The sequence below is a fragment of the Gorilla gorilla genome, chromosome 13 (genome assembly GCF_029281585.2).
Source record: "Gorilla gorilla gorilla isolate KB3781 chromosome 13, NHGRI_mGorGor1-v2.1_pri, whole genome shotgun sequence".
Taxonomy (NCBI): Eukaryota; Metazoa; Chordata; class Mammalia; order Primates; family Hominidae; genus Gorilla; species Gorilla gorilla.
The window spans coordinates 96,389,176-96,411,249 of NC_073237.2; the positions used below are offsets into that span (position 1 = coordinate 96,389,176).

General features: G+C 38.2%; 1 protein-coding gene and 1 pseudogene across 1 annotated transcript in view; one reads left to right on the forward strand and one right to left on the reverse strand.

Annotated features, from left to right (window-relative positions):
• ERP44 (endoplasmic reticulum protein 44) overlaps window positions 1-22,074 on the reverse strand; it is a 120,269-nt gene that overhangs the window by 87,586 nt on the left and 10,609 nt on the right. The window lies entirely within an intron of this gene.
• On the forward strand, window positions 8,284-11,750 carry LOC134756928 (uncharacterized; annotated as a pseudogene).

Below are 22,074 nucleotides of genomic sequence, written 5' to 3' on the forward strand. Positions count from 1 at the left end.
CCTGCTCTGAACACCAAGAGCACTTTCTATAGGGTGTTAACATATTATTCTGTCTTTAAGAAACAAATTAATTCTATCCTTAAATTAGTTATTTGCGCTGGTGTCTTACTTCCTCCAACAGACTGGGAGTACCTTGAAAGTAGAGACCACCTTATTCAATTTTGTATCCCACAGATCACTGTACCCTGTTTGTACACAAGAAACATTCAAATATGTACTAAATGAATGATTAGATGGATGAATAGGTAGATGATGTTAACACACTAAGAATTTAGAGAGACGATATTGGATATGAGAAGTAGGAGGAAAAGGTCCAGAAATTGAAATTGCGAACAAACATTTTAACATGTTTGAGGAAACTGAGGTTATCAAATAAAAATAAAGTCTATACTATAATTTGGTTTTAATTATATAATAGCAAAAAGCACACCACTTGGTGATGATTCACAGACTTAGAAGGAATCTCACAAAGGATCTTCCCACCTATTGCAGAAACCCCTCTACATCACTACTTAACAGTTGGTTCCCCCAGCTGTTCTTTGGTATGATTTCCAGACACTTCAGCACATACAGTCACACTGCATAAAAATGTTTTGGTTAATGAGAGGCTACATATATGACAGTGGTCCCATAAGATTATAATGAAGCTGAAAAATTCCTGGAGCCTCTTGATGTCTTGATAATCCTCACCCTTTGTAGGTCTAGGCTAATGTGTGTATTTTTGTCTTGGTTTTCAACAAAAAGGCTAAAAAGAAAAAAATATTTTAATAAAAAAAGCAAACAGAATGAGGTTATAAAGAAAGATGTTTTTGTACAGCTATGTAACGTGTTGGTATTTTAACCTCCATATTATAACAAAAGAGTCAAACGTTTATACAGTTAAAAAGTTACAGTAAGCTAGTTAATTTAGTATTAAAGAAAAAACATTTTAAAATACGTTTAGTATTGCGTAAGTTTACTGTGTTTATAAAGGCTACAGTAAGGTACAGTAATAACCTAGGCCTTCTCATTCACTCATCACTCACTGACTTACCCAGAGCAACTTCCAGTCCTGCAAGTTTCATTCATGTTAAGTGCCCTATACATGTGTATAACTTTTTTATCTTTTATACTATATTTTTACTGTGTCTTTTCTACGTTTAGATACACAAATACCATTGTATTACAATTACCTACAATATTCAGTACATTAACATACTATACAAGTAGCCTAAGAGTAATAGGCTATTCCACATAGCCCAGATGTGTAGTAGGCTATACCATCTAGGTTTGTGTAAGTATATTCTATGATGTTTGCACAATGACAAAATTGCCTAATGACACATTTCTCAGAACATATCCCCGTCATCAAGCCATGCGTGACTGTACTATATACCTGAAAATTCCTAAGAGAGTCTATAATATTCTCACAACAAAAAAAAATAAGTATGTGAGGTGACAGATATGGTAATTAGCTTCATGTAATCATTTAACAATGTATACATATATCAAAATATCTCATTGTACATCATAAATATACACAATTTTTGTCAATTATACCCTAATAAAGCTGCGCGGTGGAATAAAGCAAATCATCCATAAATTACCACAAAACAGAAGAAGAGTTATATTACATTAGTGGATAAAAATTCAACACTTCTTGTACAGTGCTATAATTTAAGGTTTTTAATTCAGTCATGAAAATAAATGATTTGAGACTTTCAGGACTAGAGGCTAATAAAACGTCAGGTAAAAGAGGTTATCAAACATTACTTCTGTTAATAAGATTTCTAATTCATAGACGCATTAGCTAGGCGTCAAGTGTTTTCTTAGAATATCTTAGTAAATGAGTTTAGAAAACAAGAAGTATTTCTAGTGAGTTTGTTTATTTAAAGCTCAATATCTTAAAACCTTGATATTTAAAGTGTGGTCTCTGAAACTGCCACACTGGTATCACCTAGGAGCTTGTGAGAAATAGAGAATACTAGGCCCCACTCCAGACCCACTGAATGAGAAGCTCCACTTCAGTAAGATGCCCAGTTGATTCCTATGCACACTAAAGTTCAGGAACACTGTTTTAGAAAGCAATTTTTTTTACTCTAGGAGCAAGCGTGTAAATTCATCTTAAACTCTGTACAATGTTTTTGATCCTCAAATATGAACACAAGTACAAGTAAGACTCATCTGTGACAATGCATTGACATGCAAATTGCTGTGCTTTTAGAAAAATGTAGAATGAATCTGTAACCTATCAGAGATGTACATAGATGTTAATTTTTTAAAGTATACTGTCTTCTACTCAAAAAAATAGCTTAAACAGATATTTCTGCACGAAATCACTGTCATAAAATAGAAGCTTCAATAAGGGATGTTTCTTTCCCTGTGGCATTACTGTTCTCAGTTGGCAGTACATCTGCTAGGCATTCTGCTGTAATAGCTTAGTGTATTTTTGCTAAATCTTTCATTGACTTGCCTTTCTGTTGGGAGATTCTCAGAGCCCTTTCTTTACAAACTATGTCTCTCCTATAGCAAAAAACAAGCAATGTACCAGGCAACAGTTATCTTCCATTTCTAATCTAGATTGACAAGTCAGCCTACCATCTGAAGTCCCAATGCCCTGAGACCTAGGCTACTTCTCCTCCCTGGGGGCCACTTCCCTGACTCCAATCAGTCCACTCTTGCTTTCAGTTTCGCATTAAGCTGGCAGATAAGAGAAGTATACAGGTTTCCAGTTGGCTTCAAGGAGCAGGAGATGTTGAAATGTCCCTGGAGAAAAGAAGCTGAGGCTGACAGGAACTATAAGGGCCTTGAAGTTGGGTATCAATCAAGGCACATCTCACACTGTTCACATTCCCAGAAGCACTATAATGAACTAGAAGTTCAAAGAGAGGCGAAAAATAGGACTAAGTATAGAATAACACTGGGAAGCCACTTTAACCCTTAAATTGTTCAGTAGTACAACCTTCCTATAGCATCAGTGCAACCCATCTTGGTCATGTGAGAACCAATCTGCATTTATAAAGAAACACTAGAAGAATTATAAGATTTCTTCGTTAAATAAGTCAAAATATGGTGCAGAAATGTTTGAGAAAACAAATTCCATACCCCCAAAAAGTTCAAATATAGATTATACAAATCCTTAATCTCAAATGCTGCCAGTAAAAACAATCATGGACAAATAAAAAGGAACAAAATTTGTTGCAATTCATACTTTTTCTTGAATTTTAGTTATTTGATCATGCATGAATTTCCATTAAAAACTGATGTTATCTGTGTTTCGTTCTTCAGCGTATTTAAAAATGAGATTAATTTACCTGGAATAGACAATGTATTTTTCTCTGACCTTCAAAGAGTATATTTTTGTTATAAAAAGTTTTTCAGAGCTGGGGGTGAACTTCTCAATGTGCGGAAAAAAATTATTCTCTTAAAATCACCACATTTTGCTCTTCTAAAACTCAAACTTCTAGCAATGGCAGTACTAACAAAGCATGGGAATTGGAAGAAAAGTCAAGATGAGAATTGTGACCATTCTACTTTGTGCTGCACTGTAATTCTTTTTTTTTTTTTTTTTTTTTTTGAGACGGAGTCTTGCTTTGTCGCCCAGGCTGGAGTGCAGTGGCGCGATCTCGGCTCACTGCAAGCTCCGCCTCCTGGGTTCATGCCATTCTCCTGCCTCAGCCTCCCGAGTAGCTGGGACTACAGGCGCCCACTACCACGCCCGGCTAATTTTTTGTATTTTTAGTAGAGACGGGGTTTCACCGTGTTAGCCAGGATGGTCTCGATCTCCTGACCTCGTGATCCGCCCGCCTCGGCCTCCCAAAGTGCGGGGATTACAGGCGTGCACTGTAATTCTTACCCAGGATACTTGATGAGAGAAAGTTACCTTAAGAGAATCTACATACATATTGGTACATACATCTTTTGTTCACTCACTCCTTCCACAAATATTTCACTGAGTCATCACAGTGTCAACATGCTAGACACTGTGAAAAACATAATTTGTACATGGTTAATCTTACAAACTTCATTTTCACATTAAAAATAAAAGAGAGAAATAAGGTTCTCTCATTCAAATATTTTAATTTAAAAGTCATCCATAATTCCTGCAAAGTCATTATATATTCTCTAAAGAAGATAACTGCTGGGCATTAAACCATGAGATTACTTGTATGTCAGTACTCTGTTTTTGCCTGGGTTTTCATGAAGCTTTGAATTAATTTTAGTGCAGAATGAATGTATCCACACTGTTACTGAACAATCTTTTAACATCACTAAAAGTGGGACAACCAAGTATTCTGTTTCTTGATGGGATGCAATACGAAACAGAAAGCACCACTTGTAAATATTCTTAACAACAACCAATTTGAACATGATCTCAATTTAATCAAGCCCAAGAAACTAGTGTATAAGAAACATTGGCTATAGAGGAACATCTTGTAAAATGACACCATGAGGATGCAAGCTGCCATGTCGGATGACAGGAAATTTTACAGAAAACAATGATAGCCTATCTTCATTTGGCCTCCCCCCAGAAGCAGACTCTGAGACAAGGAGTTAAGCACAAGGAGTCAAGTATTTGGGAGATAAAGGAGGAACAGAGAAGTGAGACAGGGACAGAAACTCAGAAACTCAGGCAATATACTATAGCAGGTGAGCTATAGTATTGGTATACTAAACTTTGGAAATACCAATGTTTTCACTTGACTTTTACACAATTTTTCAAAGTTTATACTCAACAGATTGTAGTATCTCCTAAATTATATAACTTTTTTTTTTTTTTTTGAGACAAGTTCTTGCTCTGTCACCTAGGCTGGAGTGCAGTGGCATGATCTCGGCTCACTGCAACCTCCACCTCCTGGGCTCTAGCAATCCTCCCACCTCAGCCTCCCAAGTAGCTGGGACTACAGGCATGTGCCACCATATCCAGCTAACATATAACATTCTTTAGCCCTTTTACTAGCTGTTGCTATTGGCACACACATTTCTACACTCCAAAGTATGAGGAAAATATCTCCTATGTGTCAAAGAATGCCTTTATTTCATTACTAAACATGTGGCCCTGGCTGTTTTTGGGTGAGTAAATGGCCTTTAAGGAAAAACTGTCTTCAGTGAAACCTTGGCTTACTTATTTTCCACAGTCACTTAGTTCCAGAATCACTCTCAGACTTCCTAGTTTCTTATTCTTAAGTAGAATACTGTATGTATTCTTGGGTAAAAATGTTTTTATTACCAAATCCCCTAATGATTCCATTACTATATATATCCAAAGTATTAATCCACTACTGACTTTAAAGATCTGTATTTTTTGGCCAGGCACAGTAGCTCACACCTGTAATCCCAGCACTTTGGGAGGCTGAGGCAGGGGGATCACATGAGGTCAGGAGTTTGAGAGCAACCTGGCCAACATGGTGAAACCCTGTCTCTACTAAAAATACAAAAAATTAGCCGGGCGTGGTTGCGGATGCCTATAATCCCAGCTACTTGGGATGCTGAAGCAGGAGAATCACTTTAACCCGGGAGGTGGAAGTTGCTGTGAGCTGAGATCATGCCATTGCACTGTAGCCTGGGCAACAAGAGTGAAACTCTGTCTCCAGAAAAAGAATAAACCTCTGTGTTTTAAAAATTACATTGTTACTTCTAACCAAATTAATTCTAAATATCAATCAGAAGTAGTCCTTGAGAGGCCATATACTTCTTGAGGTGCCTATCCTAATTAATGATCATTAGAAGAATCTTTAATGCTGTCCCATCTGCCATATACTGTTTGAATTAGCTTTGTAAAGCAAACAGATTTATCTTTTATTTAGTCTAAAATACCCCCAGTGACAGTCTCAAGGCTTTCTTATATATTAAGGGTCACTAAGGTTGATCTTCATTACTACCACATAGTAGTTCAGCTTTCTAAGCACTTTTACCAAAAAGCTAATCAGAGAATGACCTTGGTGTGTTAAAAGGAAATCTGAATTTAGGAATCTATCTCCTTTGCTCATGTCTGTCCTCACTTTTGTACTTGCTGTGAGATGGAGGTACAGAAAGAAGAAGTAAGCATTGGCACAATTAGGAATATACTGTTTACTTTAATCCTCAAAACCATTTGGGAGGTAGAGGGAAAAGACCAACAAGCAGGGACAAAGGAAGAGAACTCATTTTTCTAAAAAACAGAACTAAAAAACAAAAAAGTTCTCTAACTCTCTCTTTTCTTCTTTTGAGATAGTTTTGCTCTTGTTGTCCAAGGTGGAGTGCAATGGAGCGATCTTGGCTCACTGCAACCTTCGCCTCCCCGGTTCAAGCGATTCTCCTGCCTCAGCCTCCTGAGTAGCTGGGATTACAAGTGTGTGCCACCACGTCTGGCTGATTTTTTGTTTTTAGTAGAGACGAGGTTTCACCATGTTGGCCAGGCTGGTCTCAAACTCCTGACCTCAGGTGATCTGCCCACCTCTGCCTCTCGAAGTGCTGGGATTACAAAAAGTTCTCTAACTCTCCATCTTCTGGAGTTTTGAGGCAGTCAATCAACCTTAGAGGTAAGAAGGGCAATCTTCCAAGTCCCTGAGTCATCCACAACCTTCAAACCTTGAATCCTTCTGAATTTTAGATTTTTATAACATGTATTAATTAAAATAATGAGGTATAGGATGTCCTTAATTTCCTAATGTTTGAACTTCATGCTGACTCTTCAAAATTGCCCACTGAATATATGCTCCCTTTGGGCTTTAATGAAGCAGTTGACAAACATTTCAAGCAATTTTAAGTGGTGATTTGGATCTGGTAACAGTTCATTTCAGCCAAGAGGCAGATGATTTAAAAATAAGTACCCTGTAACAAACTCAAGAATTCCCAAGTACGGTTTCAAAAAGAGTATAAGCTTACATAATTCAAATTAAGAATTTCACATTCTATAGCCAAAGAGAATTTTAAAAGTAATGCATGATCAAGTTTTTTTTTAAAAAACTAAACAATTGGTCATTGTTTACTTCTGAATATGAACTCTCATAAAAGCTTGTTTTTATAACTGTTACATACAATTAGTTGAGATTATGATTAAACTACAACTGACCTTCTGCAGTCTATGAGTTGGGAGTCAAGAGACCTAGGTTTTGGTACCAGCTCTACCACTCACAGTGTAACCTTAGGCATGCATTTCTCTACCTCCTGACCTCAGAGTTCTATTTGTCCATAAATAAGCTGAACTAATAATCTAAGGCTGCTTTTGATTCTGATGTTCTAAGATTCAGCAGAGATGTGGAGACGCCTTCTTTCAGTGGAATTTGTCTTCCATTGAAGATAAACATTAAAATCATTACTGGACTAAAAACTGTTTCACAAGAAATCATTCTCACATTTTTGACAAATACACAGCAACAGAAATTTTCAATTACATTCTACATAGGTGAGACTACATATACTAACCTCTAAGAAGTTAATATCCAAATGTGTGTTATCATCTAACAGCAGAGGCTTTTCAAACTTTTTATGACCATGATCCACAGCAAGAAATACACTTTACACTGCAGTCCAGGAAACAGAAACACAAATAAAAGTTTCTCAAAACTACCTATCCTTACTACATTCAATGCACAGTAGTATTTTCTATTCCTATCCTTTTAATTAATGTTGAATGTAAGCCCAATACAACCAATTAATGTATCTCAGTTTGCAGTTCCAAAAATACTGCTCTAAAGACTATTATACACTTATTCAAACAATACTGCTGAAAATATTTTGGAGAGAAAATCTCCTTTGGAAATCCCTTAAAAAGCCATGATCCATGCTTTTCAACATAATCCATCACTACAAAGCTAAGACTTTTGGGGATTAATCTTTCTGAAAAGGTAAATTTCACTAGAGCCAAATGTCCAAAGTGGGTTATCACAGGAGTCCCCAAACCCAAGGCTGCAGACCAGTACTAGTCCGCAGTTTCATCCTGAAAGTATCCTCCCCACCCCCATCAGTCTTCCACAAAACCAGTGCCTGGTGCCAAAAACGTTCAAGACTGCTGGGTTATCACACTGAATAACACTATTCAGAATAGTCTGACTCATGTAGAGCTCTAGCATTGGCTAATTAATCACGGTGTTCCTAGGAGTGAAATTGATAGGAAGCCTACTGCATTCCTACTTAATTTATATAAGGAAAAAACTTGTAGGTCGAATGGACAAAAGACTAATTTGAATTATAAACCGAGAATCATGGCCCCTCGATCTATTTCCAGACTTGAGCCAGTTTATAGACCCAGAACCCCTTGAATGAAGGGGAGGCTGAGTCCCCTTGAGGAAGGACCCCACTATACTACCAACAATTTATGCAGTGAATCTTTGTCCCATCCTTCCCCAAGGAGACCTCTGGCCTTTTACCAGGGTAACTGTGCATTGGAGAAAGGGAAATAATCAGACATTTTGGGGACTACTGGACACTGGATCTGAGCTGACGTTGATTCCAGGGGACCCAAAATGTCATCGTGGTCCTCCAGTTAAAGTAGGAGCTTATGGAGGTCAGGTAATTAATGGACTTTTAGCTCAGGTCTGACTTACAGAGGGTCCAGTGGGTCCCCGGACTCATCCTGTGGTCATTTTCCAGGTACCAGAATGCCTAATTGGCAGAGACACACTTAGCAGCTGGCAGAACCCCCACACTGGCTCCCTGACTGGTAGGGTGAGGGCGATGATGGTGGGAAAAGCCAAATGGAAGCCACTAGAGCTGCCTCTACCTAGAAAAATGGTAAGTCAAAAACAATATCACATCCTTGGAGGGACTGCAGAGATTAGTGTCACCATCAAGGACTTGAAAGACGCAGGGGTGGTGATTCCCAGCACATCCCCATTCTACTCTCCTATCTGGCCTGTGCAGAAGACAGATGGATCTTGGAGAATGATAGAGGATCATCGTAAGCTTAACCAAGTGGTAACTCCAATTGCAGCAGCTGTACCAGATGTGGTTTCATTACTTGAACAAATTAACACATCTCCCGGTACCCGGTATGCAGCCATTGATTTGACAAATGCTTTTTTCTCCATTCCTTTCCATAAGGCCCACCAGAAGCTATTTGCCTTCAGCTGGCAAGGCCAGCAATATACCTTTACTGTTCTACCTTGGGGGGATATCAACTCTCCAGCTCTGTGTCATAATCTTATTTGGAGAGACCCTGATTGCTTTTCACTTCCACAAGATATCACACTGGTCCATCACATTGATGACATTATGTTAACTGGATCCAGAGAGCAAGAAGTAGCAGACACACTGGACTTCTTGGTGAGACATTTGCATGCCAGAGGATGAGAAATAAATCTGACTTAAATTCAGGGACGTTCTAACTCAGTAAAATTTCTAGGGTTCCAGTGGTGTGGGGCCTGTCGAGATATTCCTTCTAAGGTAAAGGATAAGTTGCTGCATTTGGCCCCTCCTACAACCAAGAAACAGGCACAACACCTAGTGGGCCTATTTGGATTTTGGAGGCAACATATTCCTCTTTTGGGTGTATTACTCCAACCCATTTATCGAATGACTCAAAAGGCTGCCAGTTTTGAGTGGAGTCAAGAACAGAAGACAGCTCTGCAACAGGTCCAGGCTGCTGTGCAAGCTGTTCTGCCACTTGGGCCATACAACCCAGCAGATCCAATGGTGCTTGAGGTCTCAGTGGCAGATAGGAATGCTGTCTGGAGCCTTTGTCAGGCCCCTATAGGTGAATCACAGTGGAGGCCTCTAGGATTTTGGAGCAAGGCCCTGCCATCTTCTGCAGATAACTACTCTCCTTTTGAGAGACAGCTCTTGGTCTGTTAGTGAGCTTTGGTGGAAACTGAATGTTTGACTATAGGTCTTCAAGTCACCATGAGACCTGAACTGCCTATCATGAACTGGGTGCTTTCTGACCCATCTAGCCATAAAGTGGGTCATGCACAGCAGCATTCCATCAGCAAATGGAAGTGATACATACACGATCGGGCTCAAGCAGGTCCTGAAGGCACAAATAAGTTACATGAGGAAGTGGCTCAAATGCCCATGGTCTCCACTCCTGCCACCCCGCCTTCTCTTCCCCAACCTGCACCAATGGCCTCATGGGGAGTTCCCTATGATCAGTTGACAGAGGAAGAGAAGACTAGGGCCTGGTTCACAGATGGTTCTGCATGATATGCAGGCACCACCCAAAAGTGGACAGCTGCAGCACCACAGCCCCTTTCTAGGATATCCGTAAAGGACAGCAGAGAAGGGAAATCTTCCCAGTGGGCAAAACTTCAAGCAGTGTACCTGGCTGTGCACTTTGCATGGAAGGAGAAATGGCTAGATATGTGATTATATACTGATTCATGGGCTGTAGCCAATGGGGATGATCAGTGACTTGGAAAAAGCATGATTGGAAAATTGGTGACAAAGAAATTGGGGGAAGAGGTATGTGGATGAACTTCTCTGAGTGGTCAAAAATTGTGAAGATATTTGTATCCCATGTGAGTGCTCACCAACGGGTGACTTCGGCAGAGGAGGATTTTAATAACCAAGTGGATAGGATGATCCATTCTGTGGACACCACTAAGCCTCTTTCCCCAGCCACCCCTGTCATCGCCCAATGGGCCCCATGAACAAAGTGGCCATGGTGGCAGGGATGGAGGTTACCCATGGGCTCAGCAACATGGACTTCCACTCACCAAGGCTGACCTGGCTTTGGCCACTGCTGAGTGCCCAGTTTGCCAGCAGCAGAGACCAACACTGAGCCCTCAATAAGGCACCCTTCCTCAGGGTGATCAGCCAGCTACCTGGTGGCAGGTTGATTATACTGGGCCTCTTCTATCATGGAAAGGGCAGAGGTTTGTCCTCACTGGAATAGACACTTACTCCAGATATGGGTTTCCCTAACCTGCACACAATGCTTCTGCCAAGACTACCATCCGTGGACTCAAGGCATGCCTTATCCACTGTCAGGGTATTCCACACAGCATTGCCTCTGACAAAGACGCTCACTTTACAACTAAAGAAGTGTGGCAGTAGACTCATGTTCATGAAATTCATTGGTGTTACCATGTTCTCCATCATCCTGAAGCAGCTGGATTGACAGAACGATGGAATCACCTTTTGAAGTCACAATTACAACGCCAACTAGGTGACAATACTTTGCAGGGCTCGGGCAAAGTTCTCCAGAAGGCCATGTATGCTCTGAATCAACATCCAATATATGGTACTATTTCTCCCATAGCCAGGATTCATGGATCCAGTAATCAAGGGGTGGAAGTGGCACCACTCACCATCACCCCTAGTGATCTACTAGCAAAATTTTTGCTTCGTGTTCCCACAACATTACGTTCTGCTGGCCTAGAGGTCTTAGTTCCAGAGGGAGGAAGGACACAACAACAATTCCATTAAACTGGAAATTCAGGTTGCCAGCTGGACACTTTGGACTCCTCCTACCTTTAAGCCAACAGGCTAAGAAGGGAGGTACAGTGTTGGCTGGGGTGACTGACCCAGACTATGAAGATGCAATCAGTCTACTACTCCATAACAGAGGTAAGGAAGAGTATACATGGAATACAGGAGATCTGTTAGGGTGTCTCTTAGTATTACTATGCCTTGTGATTAACCACAACAGCCCAATCCAGGCAGAACTACAAATGGCCCAGACACTTCAGGAATGAAGGTTTGGGTCACTCCACCAGGAAAAAAACCACAACCACCAGGAAAAAAAACCACGACCTGCTGAGGTGCTTGCTGAAGGCAAAGGAAATACAGAATGGGTAGAACAAGGCAGTCATCAATACCAGTTACGACCATGTGGCCAGCTGCAGAAATGAGGACTGTAATTGTCATGAGTATTTCCTCCTTTTGTTAAAAACGTTTGTGCATGTATACACTTGTACTAAGAAAATATCTTCAGGCCAGGTGCGGTGGCTCATGCCTGTAATTCCAGTACTTTGGGAGGCTGAGGTGGGCAGATCATCTGAAGTCAGGAGTTCAAGACCAGCCTGGCCAACGTGGTGAAACCCTCCGTCTACCAAAAATACAAAAATTAGCCGGGCGTGGTGGTGGGCAACTGTAATCCCAGCTACTCAGGAGGGTGAGGCAGGAGAATGACTCAAACCTGGGAGGTGGAGGTTGCAGTGAACTGAGATTGCGCCTCTGCACTCCAGCCTGGGTGACAGAGCAAGACTCTATCAAAAAAAAAAAAAAAAAAAAAGTCTGGGTGCAGCGGCTCATGCCTGTAATCCCAGCACTTTGGGAGGCAGTGGCAGGTGGATTGCCTGAGGTTGGGAGTTCAAGACCAGCCTGGCCAACATAGGGAAACCTTGTCTCTACTAAAAATACAAAAATTAGCTGGGCGTGGTAGCAGGCGCCTGTGATCCCAGCTACTTGGGAGGCTGAGGCAGGAGAATCCTTTGAACCCAGGAAGCAGAGGCTGCAGTGAGCCAAGATCACGCCATTGCACTCCAGCCTGGGCGACGAGCAAGACTTCATCTCAAAAAACAAAAAAAGAAAAAACAAAGTAAAGAAAAATATCTTCATTTTATTTCCTTTATCACGTGACATGAGATTTATTGACTTCATATCAGCATTTAAGTATGTTAACTTTATGTAGTAGTATTTGGGTTGGGGATTGGTGCCTTTCCGGTTGTGCGAAGGACAGTTGTATTATGTTAGGCATAATTATGACCTTATCATTGTCTTTATTTAAAGATTATGTATGATCAGGAGATATATATGGGTTCAAGTTGATAAGGGGTGGACTTGTGATGGTTAACACTGAGTGTCAACTTGATTGGCTTGAAGGATGCAAAGTATTAATCTTGGGTATGTCTGTGATGGTGTTGCCAAAGGAGATTAACATCTGAGTCAGTGGGCTGGGAAAGGCAGACCCACCCTTAATCTGGGTGGGCACTATTTAATCAGCTGCCAGCATGGCCAGGACATAAAGCAGGCAGAAAAATGTGAAAAAGCTAGACTGGTTTAGCTTCCCAGCCTACATCCTTCTCCAGTGCTGGATGCTTCCTGTCCTCAAACATCAGACTCCAAGTACTTCAGCTTTAGCACTCAGACTGGCTCTCCTTGCTCCTCAGCTTGCAGACAGCCTATTGTGGAACCTTGTGATTGTGTGAGTTAATGCTCCTTAATAAACTCCCCTTTACACACACACACACACACACACACACACACAGACACCCTATTAGTTCTGCTTTTCTAGAGAACCCTAATACAAACATATTGTTCAGTGCCACCACGCCTGGCTGACCCTCTTCTTAACAGGACTCTTTCAGTAGTCTAAGAAATGATCAAACATGAAAGTCATAAAAATATATATTATAATTTTTTATTTTGTTTATATCATGAGATGTAAAAAGAGCACTAGAAAATAGAATCAGGCCAGGCGCAGTGGCTCATGCCTATAATCCCAGCACTGCAGAGGCAGGAGGATCTTGAGGCCAGGAGTTAGAGACCAGCCTAGTCAGCACGGCAAGACCCCTCTCTCACTGCAAACATAAAAAATTAACTGGGCATAGTGGTGTATGCCTGTAGTCCTAGCTTCTTGGGAGGCTGAGGCAGGAAAATCATTGGAGTCCAGGAGTTCTAGGTTACATTGTACTATGACTGCAGCACTGCACTCTAGCCTGGGTGACAGAGTGAGTGCTGTCTTTAAAAACAAACAAACAAACAAACAAAAAAAACAAAAACAGAATCATAAACTTCAAAGATTATTCAGTTATATATAAAGTAAGTGTATTACTGTTTAATTTCCTATCATATTATCCTTGTCAATTCCTCAATCCCCATATTAAATAACTATATCCTCTATGGTTTCTGCTTTATTTAGGTCAAAATCATAGGTATTCAGAATTACAAAGATGAAGTGAGCCCTAGTTTACCTACTTTTAGAATACTCTTTCCCTTTCAATTCTCTTTCTCCTTAACAGCATCCCCGGCAGAATGGCCATTTACCGTACAATTGAACGCTTGCTATGACAGAGAGCTTACAGGAAAACCCAATCCATTGTAAAGTAATGCTGCTAGAAGGTTTTCCTTGCAGGACTGAACATCTGCTCACCTTTCTCTTCTACAAATTGATGAAAATTCTATCATATACAGCTCATCAAGAACATATCTACCTACTCTTCCACAAGCTCATGGCAGTCCTCAGATGAGAACCTATGAAGATGAAAGCACTGCACCAGCTAAGGCCTGAAGGAAATTCAAGATACATTCTGTCCTGCAAGAGCCTACAATTCACTTAGGGAGATTTTAATGATCTAGTATAAAAAGTACATAATATGTATGATGCATATACTGTAAGGCTAATAGAAAGCATTACAGAGAAAATTTACAGACAGGGCCAAAAAAAGGCAGGGAGCACTGCACAGGTTGGATCAACAAGCAGTTTCTATGGATGAAGAGAGTAGTGAATCCTGGCTATGGAAGTTCATGTAGTGCCTCATTGGAAGATAAAGATGGAAGGTTAGGTTGGGGCAAGATTGTAAAGAGCTATGGACTTGATCCTCCAATAAGCTGCCTTGCAAACGTGGGTATAGGAAACTAACATAATACAGCATCTTAATAAAGATGAATATCCTGCCAGTATGTAGAATGACACACATTGAGGAATATAAGATTTAATTATAGTGATTACCAATATAAGAAAAAAAGCTTCCTATATATGAAAAGAACTACTTTTCAAAATAAACAAAAAACCTAGATTGCATAGTAAAATATATTTAGAAAAACTGAAAAAAATATGAAAATCAAGACTAAACACATCTATATCAGTAATTATAAAAGAATTTATATCGGTAATTATAAAAGGTTTAACTGATCTATTAAAAGTTTTCATAGTAGGTCACAGAGTAAAACCCAACTCTATTCTGAAAACCAGAGATATACCTATAAAAGATAGTAATTCCAACAGGTTGGAAATTAAAAAATAAATAAAATAATACTAGCAAATGCAAATAATGGAAAAGCTGGGGGATACCCATCTTTAGTTACTAAACAAAGTGGAATGGGGCCAAAAAGCATTTAATAAGACAAAAAGAAAAGGGCTCTTTCAATAGCTAACAGCACAATTTACAATGACAGTGTAATAGTTGTAAACATCTATATGCGAAATAGCACAGCAGCAACATCTGTTAAGCAGAAATTGTGGGAGATACAAGTAGAGAAATGAATCTGTAACATAAATTTTAATTTACTTCTCTCATTTCAATGACAGATCAAGTAAAAAAAAACCATAAATATTAATAAAAATGACCTAAGTGAGATTTATTAATGTTAAATCTGATATAATCATCTCAATAGATGCTAAAAAGGTATTTGACAAAGTCCAACAGCATTCCTGATTTAAAATGCTAGTCACTTAACAGAAAAAATATACATCTGTCTCAGCCCAAAGCCATAATCACGTCTATTGGGGAAATACTAAAGGCATTATTACTAAATTTAGAACAAGACAGGAATGTCATTAAGAACACTATTATTTAACATTCATTTAACATTTTTGGAAGTACAAGACAAAGCAATTAGGAAAAACGTTGTAGGTATAAAAATGAGAAAGGAGGAGATAAAATTGCCACTCACTGCAAATCACATAACTGCATACATGACAACCAAAAACAAATTAACTAAAATAACACCACAAACAGTTAGAGACTGTGTGTATCAGAGTATAAGATTAATATACAAAATTAATAACATACACACACACAAAACAATTAGAGTATATAATGGAAGAGGAAAAAAGCCTATTTGTAATGCAACAAAAAAGGAACCAAATATCTAGGAATAAACAAAAAAATGTAAAAAAGCAAAAAAACTTTTAAATTATCCCAAAGGACATAAAAGGACACTTGAGCTTGTAGAAATATATACCACCTTCATGAACAGGAAACATCATAGAGCAGTCAAGCCTCCCTCAGTTAAAATATACATGCAATGTAATGAATAAAATACCAAAATGTTTTTTTAAACCAAAAAAGCCCATTCTAAAATATAAGCAGAAAACCACCATGGCACATGTATACCTATGTAACAAAACTGCACATTCAGCACATGTATCCCAGAACTTAGAGTGAAATATAAAAAATAATATATATATATATGCAGAAAAAAGGAACTGAAGATAAAGTCCACTAATAACCCCAAATAAAGACATGCTATACACCTCAAGTCAGAGAGAAAAGACAGGCACTTCAATAAACTGGTTTGGAACAACAGGCAGCCACCTGAAAAAACATATACAGTCGTCCCTGGGTACCTACAGGAGATTGGTACCAGGACACTCCACCAAAATCCATGCATGCTCAGGACCCACAATTAGCCCTGTGGAACCCATAGATACAAAAAATTGGTCCTCCACATCCTCAGGCTTCGCATTCTATGAATACAGTATTTTAGATCTGCATTTGGCTGTGGACGTGAAACTTGCCAGATATGGAGGGCCTACTGTAGGAAAAAAAAAAAAAATCCACGTATAAGTAGATCCATGCAGTTCAAACCTATATTGTTCAAGGGGTTAACTGTATATTAAAAAGCATGCTCTAAATCCTCATGAGAATATATTTCAAATAAATCTAAAGATTTACATATTTCCAATGAAACCACAAAAGCAGCCAAAAAAAATACATGAGAATTACTTTCAAATCTTGGAATGGAGAAGGCATTTCTAATTATGAATCATAACCCAAAGCCATAAAAGATTGATGAAACCACAAACACAAGCACACTTATTACACAAAAAAACCACATAACAAATAATAGAAAGAATGAATAAACAAAAGAAAGAGAAAAGAAACTGAGAAAACAAAAAAGAATTTCCCTAAATTATAAAAAGCTCTGGAAATGGGTAAGGAAAAGACAACATCCCAATTAAAAAAAAGGTGAACAAAGATGATGAACATATAATGCTATTCACTGTAATATTATTTGTAATAGCAAAAGATTGGAAACAACCTGAATATTCATCAACTAGATAGTGGATAAATTACAATGCATCAATACAATGGAATTCTATGCCACTATGAAAATAAAAATAAGGACATTCTCTATGTACTAATGGAAAGACCTCCAAAATACATTATTAAAGGAAAAAAGCAAGGTGTATATAAAATAGACCACTGAAAGCCAGATAGGGGGGTTGATATCAGCTACAGCAAAAAATAAAAAGCCATGAGAAGGGTTGAAAGTACAATGAGTCAAAAAGTGTAAGACTTCAAACCTAGGTGACTGAGAACTGAAAGGGAAGACTATTTGAGAGAAAAGAATTTCTGTGCAGTCACAGATCTACTTCAATTTCACTAGTACATGCCTTGCTCCAGTCAATGGGAAAATAGCTGTCAGAAGATGAGACACCTTCTACCAATCAGCATGGGAAATTTGGAAATCGTGTTTGACTACCTTTTACACCCAGGACTAATGCATCAAGAAAGTAACACTGTCCAAAAGCACTAACAGGCTCCTAGCTACTCCGATCTATAGAGATGCAAAAGTGAAATTGAATAGTGGATATGAATTAAAATGACTGGATATCAAGATGCAATAGGACGGGAGAAAAGCTCTAAGGTAGTACATTAGAGAGCATCCACATATATCTCCTTACGGTCCTCTGTCCCTTAAATGTAGATATTTTTCCCTTTTCCACCCCGTGAAAAAGCAAGAGAAAACAGTCAGATACAGAGGGAAAGACAGACGGACAGACAGATGGAACTACTGGAGCATAAAAGAACCAGAGAAAATAGCCTAACAGGGAAGAATGAGGTAGTTAACAGTAGGAAATGCTCTAAGAGTCTTACAGAAGACTTACCAAAGGATATTATAATTTGTAATTAGGAAGCTACTCCAACCTAGGGAATACATCACAGTCACTTAAAAAGTTAAATCATGTATGATAGCCTGCAGTATGTCAGACAACAGGCTCTTCTATTTATAATCTTTCTAACTACAAACTTAAAAGTTTTCACAGATGCAAATCAAGCAAAACCACATTGACTCTGCCTGTCACCAACAGATAAAATTAGCCATCCCTTGTACGATGTGCCACTCTGGACTTATGCACAAGGGCATTAACAAACACCATTTCAGAACCTAAACATAAAGAGGATGACTGTGTATACTTTTAAATGATTTCCAACCAAACTTGTTTTGCTTTAATGGTATTGGTTTTAATTACCTAAAATATCTGACTGATATGAATTACTTCATTACCTGACAATGGGTTAATAAACTGATAATAATACAAGAGTTCATATTTCTCTTAAAAGAAATTGTGCCCTGAAGACACCCTCGTTGCTTCTTTAAACTAAAAACCATTTAAACAACCTGAATAAAAGTGCATTTAAAGATACCAAGAAAACATCTTTTATCCTATTTTTACAATATTCCAGAATATTTATTAACTAATACTTCAAAGTAATATTCAAAAATAAGTGACAGACTCTCAGAAAATCGTATCATACGGAACTATGGATAAAGCTCCCTGCTTATTTCCTTAAATACCACAATCCGTTTTGCATTAGAAGAGCTAAAGATAATCCAGAGACACTAGATACTACTGTAGAAAGGGGTATTCCCCAAATAAAGTAAGCTAAGAAAGGCATCAACCACAAAAAGCTAAGGCAACAAACACAACAGCCTTACCACAATTAACTACTTCAGTCATACTAGCCAGGTGGTTTATCTTGCCTCATGGTACAAATGAAGAAGAAAAACAGAACCCTCTGATTATTTTGCTACAGGATATTGGATACTTCTCAGAATTAAAAGCTATTAAAATTTACTGAGGGCTCGGTTATTATATATTTTAAAACACTTTTTTATTCAAGACAATAACTAGTGTGTATCAAGGAAGTCTTTATAATTTTACTTATCGTTGTAGAATGGAAAATACAATTTACCCTCCTCTTTTAACCAACTCTCCATCTTTCCAATGGTAGGTATATGTGTAACTATTAATGAGATCAGAAAAGCAAGACCATATAATGAACTTTTCTTTATCCCAAATTAAAATGTCCATCATAATCAATCTTATCTGCCAACAGGTTCTCACCAAATACCTTCATTACAGTATCTAAACTTAAATAGATTTGTTAAATCCCCAGTTTCATCAAGTCTATAAACAGATTTAGCTTAAGGGCCAAAACTTACTAAAAGTAGTAAATATTACATATGCTTTTGTATAAAAAAACTATACCCCCATGGAAGCAACATTCCAGACCACAGAACTATGATAACTATGGTGTACGTAAGTTAAGTTACAGGAGCAAATGAAACTGCATAACTAGCAATTTGAAATCTTCCACACTGGCTGGGTGCAGTGGCTCACGCCTGTAATCCCAGCACTTTGGGAGGCCGAGGCAGGTGGATCACCTGAGATCAGGAGTTCGAGACCAGCCTGGCCAACATGGTGAAACCTCGTCTCTACTAAAAATACAAAATTAGCTGGACATGGTGACGCATGCCTGTAATCTCAGCTACTTGGGAGGCTGAGGTAGGAGAACTGCTTGAACCTGGGAGGCAGAAGTTGCAGTGAGCCGAGATCATGCCATTGCACTCTAGCCTGGGCAACAGGAGCGAAACTCTGTCTCAAAAACAAAACAAAAAATCTTCCACACTTAAACAGAATTTTTATTTTTTCATATTTTCAGTAATGAGAAATCTGCAGTATAATCTACTCTTTCCTTACTAAATTCAACTAGAGAAAGATTATATTTTTCTAAAGATTTGTCATCATTTTCCATATACCTAGTCAATTACAACAGTCAGAGATAATCTTTTTTGAATGATTTTGAATGTTCAAGGTAATAGAAACGATGTTTTTCTATGTAGTGCAAATGATACCTTTCAAACAGCAGGGCATAACGCATGTTTCCTCACTTTCATTTATACCACTTACAGGAATTTATTTGCTTTTGTATTAAAAGCTGAAATGCATATCAAGTTAGATTTTTATTTCTATCAATCATAATTATAGTTGTCACTATTTTGATAAGGCTATGTCATAACTTACCAAAGGAAAGAGACAAGTTAACAAATACTTTAAGAAACCACTAATATCTAGACTTGACTTTTAAAATTAAAAGCCTCACCCATTTACTCATTTCAGAGAGTCAAAAGATAACAATCACAGAAGGATGGTCAGCACAAGCACTATCCTTTTCTAACGTGCTTTCTTCATTTCACAACGACTCCATTCACTTAACAACATTTCCTTCTCTACTATTACTTTACAAACAAGTATCTCCTACATGCCAGACATCATACAATGTCCTTTACATACATTATATCTCAATCTCACAATCTTGCAGAATTATTATTCCCACTTTTAGAAAAACTGATACTCAAAAAGATAAAGAAATTTGCCTACTATCACAACAGCTAAAAAGAGAGGGAGCTAGGAATGAAGCAGGTCTTTCCAGCTTCAAAGTCACTCTACCTTCTAGTACTCTCAGTTACCCCAGAAATCCAGACCATAGAACTACTTCCATAATTCATCAACTCTCCCTGAAAGGGAAATACATTGCACACCTAGCCTTCTGGGGAAAGAATCCACACAACAAACATATGTTTGAAACATCCACAAATATTTTAATCTAACAGTATCTTCTATCAACAGTTTACAAACATGTATATTATCTCTTTAAATCATCATAGCAACTCTGAACGTGAAGTAGGAATTACATTATCCCTATTTTATAAATAAAAAAAAAACTTTGCAGTCTCTGGCATACAGTAAAAGGGAGAATATTTATTAAATGAATAAGATTCAAATAAGCTAAGTGACATGTCCAAATTAATGGCAGAACAGAATTCAAACCCTGTTCTCCTTTAATTCTAAAACCAATGGACTATACGACAAAACACAACTCCCTCCATAAGCTTTTTTCAAAATAATATAACAAATTTATGTATAACACTAATTAAAATACAGTTATAAAACAGAGCTAAGCTGATAACTTATTCACTTAACAGTCACATTTTTAAGCTGTTTTTGTTGGCATAATGACAATGTAATTATTAGGATAAGAAGACCACAGACCACAGGGGCCGGAAGCTGGTCAAGTGAACTCATTACATCAGTGCACACAATTTTAATACCATTGGACAGACAACTTGAAAGTTTCAAAAAAAGGGTATCTATTTAGTCATTCATTCATTCACTCAGTCCCTCATCTTAACATTTATTGAACACCTATTATGTGGCAAAAACCAGGAGAGTTTAGGTTCTTATAATGCACTACAGACACATTCAGTCTCATTAGTTGCCCCAGAACTAAGCAGGAGAGGTCTTCATCTCTATCTGATATGTGAGAAAATGGAAATTCAGAAAGGTTAAATAACTTTCTGAAGTTACATGGTCAAGCTAGGAGTTATTTCCAAGTGGTAGAATACATCTACGCATGTGGTATCTTTTCTTTCTATATTTCTATGAACCAGAAGTCTACCACTCTACATCAGGATTAAACAAAAAGAACCCAATCTTATATTGTTCAAAATATACACATTACTATTAAAAATCCATACGCATATGCACAGAACAAAACTGAAAGGAAATACACTAAAATGTTATCAGTGGTTAGTGTACGCATTTTTTTCTTCATTATGCTTTTCTGTACCATGAAAGTGTTATCACTTTCGGGAATTAAAAAACACGTCAGGAAATCTTTTGGTTTAACATTTTAAGTTACTACAACAGTATTTTTCACACTGCAAGTTGGGACCCCTCCTGTAAAAGAGAGAGAATCAAAACAACAAAGGCTACTCCCAACAGAGGCAAATGGGGCAAGGCTGAAGAGATCAATAATATCAGCCACCCAGTTAGGAAGTTCTTCCCTACTGAGTCAGATCAGCAATTTTTAAAAAATAAAATAAAGCACAGAATAGAAAAAGAAAAACAATTATCAGTAAACAACATACATAGTAAGGGCAAGTACACTTTTGCAAAATATGTTTTAGCTAAATGACTTCATCTTCTAATACGCTGTATCTTATTCACTATATGACAATCACGCTGCTCTCCTTGCTATTTCTTGAATATGCCTCGGACACTCCCACATTAGGGGCTTTGCACTGACTAATGGCCCTGCCTGGAAGGCTCTTCTTCCAGGAAATCCAAATGACTAACTCCCTCACTTGCTTCAAGGC